Source organism: Mizuhopecten yessoensis, unplaced genomic scaffold, assembly GCF_002113885.1.
Source record: "Mizuhopecten yessoensis strain PY_sf001 unplaced genomic scaffold, ASM211388v2 scaffold10033, whole genome shotgun sequence".
NCBI classification, from domain to species: domain Eukaryota; kingdom Metazoa; phylum Mollusca; class Bivalvia; order Pectinida; family Pectinidae; genus Mizuhopecten; species Mizuhopecten yessoensis.
Window position 1 is genome coordinate 316397 of NW_018408345.1, and position 8606 is coordinate 325002.

Sequence of the window (8606 nt, forward strand, 5' to 3'; positions counted from 1 at the left end):
ACCTCTTCACTGCTTCAATCATCTCATTTTTATACTCGATCAAAGTTTGGTGGTTGGGGGTTGGGGGTTGGAGGGGGGTTGCTACAGTCACACAATGTAAAGATGTCATACAAGTACAACCCAGGATATGATTTCATACATTACCTTTACATTATATAAAATGTTCTGTACGTGGTACATGTGTATATTACACAGTAAATAAAACAATGTATCTGGTGAAGATTACCGAGATGTTTGGATATTTAAAGCAAAATATGAAAATATCTCTGGCACATATTTCAAACAAAAACTTTATCGGATATTTTTAAACTAAAACATTTAAATTGTCAAATTTTTAATTAGTGTATTATAAGAATACGTTATTGGCATACACACAATGTATGTTGCAGACTTTACCAGGTTCCTACAAAGATTTCATGAAGAGAAAGAATGCCTTGCAACAAACGGTACCAACATAGACACAAACGAATGTCGAAGTTTTACTTTACAGGGTTAAATGTTTCAGTGCTAGTGGTCTGTGTGGTACCGTCTGTGTTATCTCGGGTACAGTACAACCCAGACAAATTACTGGTTAACTGTAGACTTACGACCTGTGAGATATACATGTACATCTGTTTGTTTTTTTTTGATGTATTTCTCATGATGAATACATGCTGTTAAATAAACTATGAAGTGAATATACGCAGTTTTTATTATTATTTTCCCTTAACCCTTTCACCACTGTAGACCATAATGGACTTGTCCAGATCAATGCACGGGAGAGTCTACTAAAGTTGCATATGGGTGAAAGGGTTAAGACACTGTATAAAATTAATATTGTCGTCATGACGTTTTGAAAATGAGTACGGGACATTTATGTGTAAACCTACAAATATCCCAATGTGGATCTAATGATGGAAGGTTTTCCTGCTGTTGTGAAAATCCCTCTTCATCTTTAGTTTAAACAGTATTTTATTTCCAATTTTTTGCACATTAAACTAACTTCAAAACATAGAATAAAGAGGATTGGAAAACAAACTAAGAGTTTATCTATTGATTTGATTTAAACATTTCTATTGTCCAAAATTTGAGCATATGATTAAGGCACAAGTTGCATCAACTTATCAACGCCTTTTCCTCTAATACAGTACATATTGATATTTACATGATGGCATTTAACAAGGCATACAAACTATATTTTACATTATTATATTTTACTTAAAACCTGTTGCTGTCTTTGAGCTCTCCCTCTCTCTTTGATAAGAGCTTGTCCTAATTCCACTCTTCTTCCTCTTTGATGTATAAAACCAAAAATCAACAAACAGATACATTATATCAACAATACAAATCTACCAATGTTCGTGTGAAATAGTAGCTAAAACACTCATATTTTAATATTAAAGTCAGACCGGATATAACTGTACTGTTGCTGGGCTGTAAAACATAACCCCCTAACTTTATATTACCAATAAAACGATCCCCACCCCCATGACCCCTGTGGGAAATAAATCGTGAGGAGCAGTCAAGGAGATAGCCCTACCACAAGACTTCGACATTTTGACAGATATACGTACGTCTGGTGTGGGACATCTATATGTCAAAATGTCTGGTGTCAGGGCTAGAGGAAACGCAGGCTATCAAGAAGAAAACAACCACATTCTCATTTCTTACATTTTATTCTCCATAATACCCACATGTTCCTACAGAGGACTTGGTGAGAATTGATAATTATATACTTAAGGAATTGTACATTACATTCAAATTGATCATACACTGTTCAACCAGAGACATATAGAGCCAAAATATAGGGCTCTGATATTACATTGATGTACAATGTAGATTTTTTTTGTACTTACATTGTTTATACATGATGTTATGCTAACCCTTTCACCACTGTAGACCATAATGGACTCATCCAGATCAATGCATCGTAGAGTCTACTAAAGTTACAAAGGTATGAAAGGGTTAATATCTAAATTTTACTGCATCAAACTCTAGTGCGAGTACCACAAGAGTTATTCCCCTTGTGTACCACAAGAGTTATTCCCCTTGTGGTAGCAAACCTCAAGGAGACAAAATTTATCAATTATGTTTTAATTATTTTTACTTTAAAAGCAGTTGGAATAACAAATTTAAAAAGTACATGCAATCATGATTTTGTTTTAAAATATTATCTCTCAGGTAGAAATAAGAAAATAAAGAGGCATACATCAGCCAAAATATTTTAACAATAAAAATAGCTATTTAAGCACCAGATAATATGAATGAACAATAATTATATATCAAACCACAAAAACATAGAATTAGTACATCATGGCAAATGCAAGAGGCCCAGAGGGCATGTATCGTTCACCTGGATATCTATAGTAAGCAATCATGGCAATATATTTTTCAAAGAAGATCCCAGGGATAGGGCTAGACCCCGAGGCCAATCCTTGTAGCATATCTGTATTAGATTTTTCTTGCCTAGCAATTGTATGTAATGTGGTTATGGGTGGGGATCTCAACTGTTTCCAAGTTTTGACTCAGAAACTTGGTCCCTAGGGTTGTGGCCAGAATCCAGGGTCAATTCTAATATCATGACTGCAACTGCATTCCTCCCTTCATGCCAAGCGTTTGTATATATAGTTTTGGGGTCGGGAGCTCAACCATTTCGAAGTTGCAACCCAGGGGTTATGTCTCCAAGGGTGGGACATACCCTGGGGCCATCCTGGAATCATATGTGCATTCATCTTTTTATACTCAGAAATTGTATATATGGTTATAGGGTGGGGACCTGTTTACAAGTTGTGACTCAGAAACTAGGTCCCTAGGGGTGTGGCCAGAGCCAAGAGACAATGCTAATATCATAAATGTGTTCTTCTCTTGATGCCTAGCAATTGTATATCTATTTTTGGGGTGGGGATCTCAACTGTTTCAAAGTTATGGCCAATGTAATAAGTCTCCAGGGTGGGCCTGACACCCATCCATCTCTTTATACTCAGCAATTGTATATATGGTTACATTTGTACAATTGTAAATCCCCACCACCTAGAGATGCTTGACCTTCTCAAAAAATTGTTGATATTTATCGCTTAGTTCCAGAGAAGAAGTCACTTAAAGAAAGCAAAATTACATTTTGAGGCCCCGCCCCTCAGCCCCCTGTAGTCAGCCCCACCATTTGTACAATTTTGAATCCTCACTACCTACAATATATAGCCAAATTACACTTTTTGGCTCTGCCCCTCAACCTCCGAGGGAGTCAGACCAACCATTTGTACAATTTTGAAACTTCACCACCTAGGGATGCTTCTAGTCAAATATGGTTGATATCCATTGCTCAGTTCCAGAAAAGAAGTTGCTTAATGCAATATATAGCCAAATTACATTTTTTGGCCCTGCCCCTCAGTCCAACCATTTGTACAATTTTGAATCCTCACTACCTACAATATATAGCCAAATTACACTTTTTGGCTCTGCCCCTCAACCTCCGGGGGAGTCAGCCCAACCATTTGTATAATTTTGCATCCGCACCACCTAGGAATGCTACTAGTCAAATATGGTTGATATCCATTGCTCAGTTCCAGAAAAGAAGTCACTTTAACCAATATATAGCCCAATTACACTTTTTGGTCCCACCCCTCAGCCCAACCATTTGTACAATTTTGAATCCTCACTACCTAGAGATGCAACCAGTCAAATATGGTTGATATCCATTGCTTAGTTCCAGGAAAGAAGTCCCTTAACGCAATAATATTATTATAGCCAAATTATACTTTTTGGCTCTGCCCCTCAACCTCCGAGGGAGTCAGCCCAACCATTTGTGCAATTTTGAATCCTCACCACCTAGGGATGCAACCAGTCAAATATGGTTGATATCCATTGCTCAGTTCCAGAAAAGAAGTTGCTTAAAGCAATATATAGCCAAATTACACTTTTTGGCCCACCATTTGTACAATTTTGAATACCCCCATTCCTATGAATGCTTTCAACCAAATATGATGGTATCTAGTGCATAGTTCTAGAGAAGAAGTCATTTATAGCAATATAGCTAAATTGACCACTTTTGGTTCTGCCCCTCAGCCACCGTGGGGGTCAGCCCCACCATTTGTACAATTGTGAATCCCTACCACCTAGAGATGCTTCCTGTCAAATTTAGTTACCAGGTAAATTCCAATCAGTGGTGAAGAAGAAGAAGTCGTTTGAAGAAATTGTTGACAACGGACGACGGATGCCACGGTATGGCATAAGCTCACCTTGGTTCTTCGGACCAGGTGAGCTAATAATACAGTTTGTAATTTACCCTGCCACAAAATCGCACAGCCAACAGTGCTGTACATGTATAATTATATTACAAAAAGTGATAACGGACTGTAAAAGTGTATTAATGCCACACAGCTAACAGCATTGTACATTTAGGTACGATGATATAGTATACATGTCATGTCTACCTGCCTAGGGTAATTAACAACAGAAGCAGGCAATTCAACAAATGGGAAGGATAATGGCACAGCATTAAATAACATTACATACATGTTATAGTTATAAATCTACGTGCAGGTCCGGAGTCCTTGGCCCCATTCGGGTATATATCCAGTTCGACCGTTTCAAACAGCTGAAGCAGAAAAGAACATGACTCCTCAGGGATATCTGGAACGTACATATTGAGGGGTCCAGACATGTCCGACTGAAATTAAAATGCTGACTATTGCTTGATTGCATTATCTAATTATAAAAAAAAGATTGATTCATATTGCATATGTTTTGATACATTATTTGATTTAGTGGACACGTAAAAAAAGAGCATATATACTCTTGATACATTGTTATTTGTTTAAATTTTTTAAGCTCTGCCTACAGTTCAGTCAAAGTAGGTTCTTTTGTCCCTGAATATTTCTGTGTCACCTGAACCCTGTCGACTTACCTGTAGATATCTGAATCAGACACTTCATTTATAGAATTTGACAGGACACATGTAATTAAATACTGAATTTAACCATTGTGGGAACAATAGTTTTTCAGTAATAGTTGGAACGGACCCATAAGTTGCAGATTAGTCATTGGTGAGATTCTTTAATTGTCAAGAAAACCCATTGAAACAAGGGGAGATCACTCTTGTATTAACACAGGTTTGCTCGGCACAACAATAGCTCACATTCTTTTACATTGACAAGTCTCTACTGACTGGTAAGCAGCAGACAACATCACAATTACATCAAGTGTGGAACTGGAAAACGGATAGGTTCGCGTATATAAATGTTAGATGATGTTTCAATACATGAAATGAATACATTTGAGTGAATTCATGTAGCCTCAACAAGAAAATATAAACTTGACAGGTAAGTCTGTCAACGTTTTCAAAAAATATATAAGCCTTGTCTAAATACTGTAAAGCGTTTATATTTTGCGGTGGTTTTAATTTCGCTTTGACTAATATCCGCAAATTCTAAACACCAGCGAAATTATCCAAGATGTTAACCACTTTTACGGACCTAATCAGATGTTTTTATGCAAGCTTAAATGAACTGGGCAGTCAATGTAAAACAACATTTACATATAAGTGGCCAAACATATAGTTATGCGTACACAGTATATGATGAATTGATTACATTTTACTCCTACAAAGGTACATACACATTTGATTTTTATTCGAGTGAAGTCACTTGCAGATGACGACAAACAGTGTTTCAAAACGGTTTACCTGTATTTTGAGGTTTAACCCTTAAATGATGACACTCAAAATACTTTGCATGACACATGGGATTCGGGTGCACAACGAAAATTTAACCACCATGAATATATACTGAATACAAAACCGCGAAATATTTACCTCGCAAATTTAAAATGCTATATACAGTAGACCAATAAGCAGTCCCAGTTAAATGAAAGCCTGTCATACAGCCATTGACATAAGCTATTCCTGATAGCACAGTATCCAACAGAATCTCACAAAAAATCCAAAACACTAATTACACGATTATATTTTCTCTGCTTACATAACATTAGCAACTTTTATGATGGTGTAATGTGTTACAAGTGTTCATCATGAAACCAATAAGATAACAGACAAAAATCTCATTTAATTCATATTTTAACATAAAATGTGGAATAAGGTATTTTAATTTAATAATAATAACAAACAAATATCACATCCAACATAATGTTTAGATATGTTTGGGTTTAATTGTTGTTCTTAACCCTTTCACCCCTATTTAACTTCAGTAGACTCTACCATGCATTGGTATGGATGAGTCCATTATGGTCTACAGTGGTGAAAGGGTTAATTCAAGATTTTATACAATTTATAATTAAAACAACACAAACTGTGAACACCATGGTGGCATGCTTTAAAGCCTTTAGATTAAGGATCCCTGTCCCACTGTAGTTTTTTTTCCTATACACAGTAACCTCCCCTTAGCTTTCATTTGGGCTTTCATTTGGATGTGTCTGTAGCACAGATGGGCCAGGACACTTGAATAGAGCAATAGTATGATGCTTTGTTGAAATTCAAATCCTGGTCTACCCCACTTAATTTCTACACTCATAATATTGTTGTTGATTATATATTTTTATTTCTTCTTCATCACTTTTCATAAATGTCGTCCAAAGTGTGGATTTCTTTTTAGAAATGATTTATCAAAGCTACAGTCATGCTGGAAAAAACAGTTTCCAACGTTTAGTTACAGTTTCTGTCAGTGGTACGGGGATCCTTCAAACAAAGCATTCTCCTCTGACCAGAGTTATCTCCCCTGACAGTCTTATTTTTGTCAATGGGAGAAAACTCATCAACTAATGAAAAGTAATGATATCACAAACACAATATAACACATTAGGAAAATATAGTTTTTTTTATCATAAACATACAGGCTGAGAGGATGTTAAATCTCTGTGGAAGTTCCTGATCTTTTTTCAGAAAATAAGGAAAAATGTATGCAAACTGAACATTTTTATTTGGGGGAGTTGATGGTAGGGAGCAGGTCATAGATATATACAGTCACCTTTATTTAGACAACGACCCTCAGGACGTCCAAAATTCTCCAAACACAAGCGGTCTCTTTACACAGGTTCAATTCACAATGAAATCACTAAAATAAGGAATATTTAAAGTGGTTTCTTAACCCAGGTGGTCCCTTAATAGAGGTAGTCAAGATAGCAGTTTTACTGTATCTCAGCTCATACAGGATTGTCTAGGTAGCTTTCTTTATATAGTGAGGACCATTTCAGATGAATATCAAGATAATAAAAACATTTCTGAAAGATGTCTAAATCAAGTCTATGTTATATTGCATTTTAGCATCTGTATCTGCAGTAGGTTAAAGTTCTATCTTGATTACATCATTTGTACCTACGTGAAAGGACACGGATTAGTGATAAGATAAACTGCTGTCGCTATAGAGCTCGAACTCGAGACCCTTGGCTCTCTAGCCGGATGCTCTACCGCTGAGCTAAAGGGAAATTTCCTACAGCTGACGCTTGTAAGGCAATCTAATTAATGCACATCTTTTGAACTATTCCCCCCTTTTTTCAAACATCAACCCAAGTTCTTTGACTACCCGCAAAAGGTTCTCCTACCTTGAACAGGCAGAGTCAACGGCACCAGCTTGAAGTAGAACGAGGAATAGTGATAAAGATAGTGCTGTTGCTGGGGGTTGCTGTGCCATTACGACAAGAACCAAATCTCGCTCGTAAGATATTACGGAAGTGGGATCGACTGATTGAGGAGGATGGCATTCTATGGTACAAAATTGGTTGTTATGTGGGATGTTTCTCGCTACTTAGGGTGTATTACTCCTTAAATCTGTGTGATACGTATATACCATCTTGACGGAATATTAACTTATTGCAAACGGACAGTAGTATCCTACAGCGGAGGAATGGATAGAGGATGCTGTACACCATCTGAAAACTATCACCGGAAGTGACGCTCAAGTGAAATTTCTATACGCTCACTTACAAGGACAAGCTAAAGATGAAATACGTATTAGCTAGGTCAGAAACCGAAAATTCGTCAGCGACCCTAATTTTGGACATCATCATGCAGAACAACATTTCAAGAGGCAGAGACTGTTGGACAGCTACAACAACGATTTTAACAAAGAAATCAAAGCAAAAGGAGAGACATTACAGGAATACTCATTGGTGTTATTAAAAATTATGGACAGAATTGTAAAGAAAGATAGATATATAGTTGGTGATAGAGACTTGATGCTGAAAGAACGATTCACATATGGTGTAGTCGATACCCAGCTGAGACAGGAAATGAGAAGATACATGTTTGAACACAGGGAAGTATCATTTACGGACTTTAGGCATTTGGTGCTTCATTGGACAGAGGATGAAACTACACCAGTTTGCTCTAAAAGCGCTTCTGTTTCGGAACAGGAAGTTAGCGTTACTAGTGATGAACTCAAAGCTAAAGAATCCTTTTCTCCATCAGCATTAACGGCCATGTTGCAGAGCCAACAAGAACTGCTTGCGAAACAGGCAGAGGCAGAGGGGCTTTTAAATGTGACGCCAAAATGTCGCATGTAGAAATAAACACATACACCTGTGTATCATGTCCATATTCCATTTATTCGTTGTCCATGTCACAAAGGCATTTGTCCTAAGGAAGGTTTGGAGTAATTCACGAATTCACTGTTTTCCTA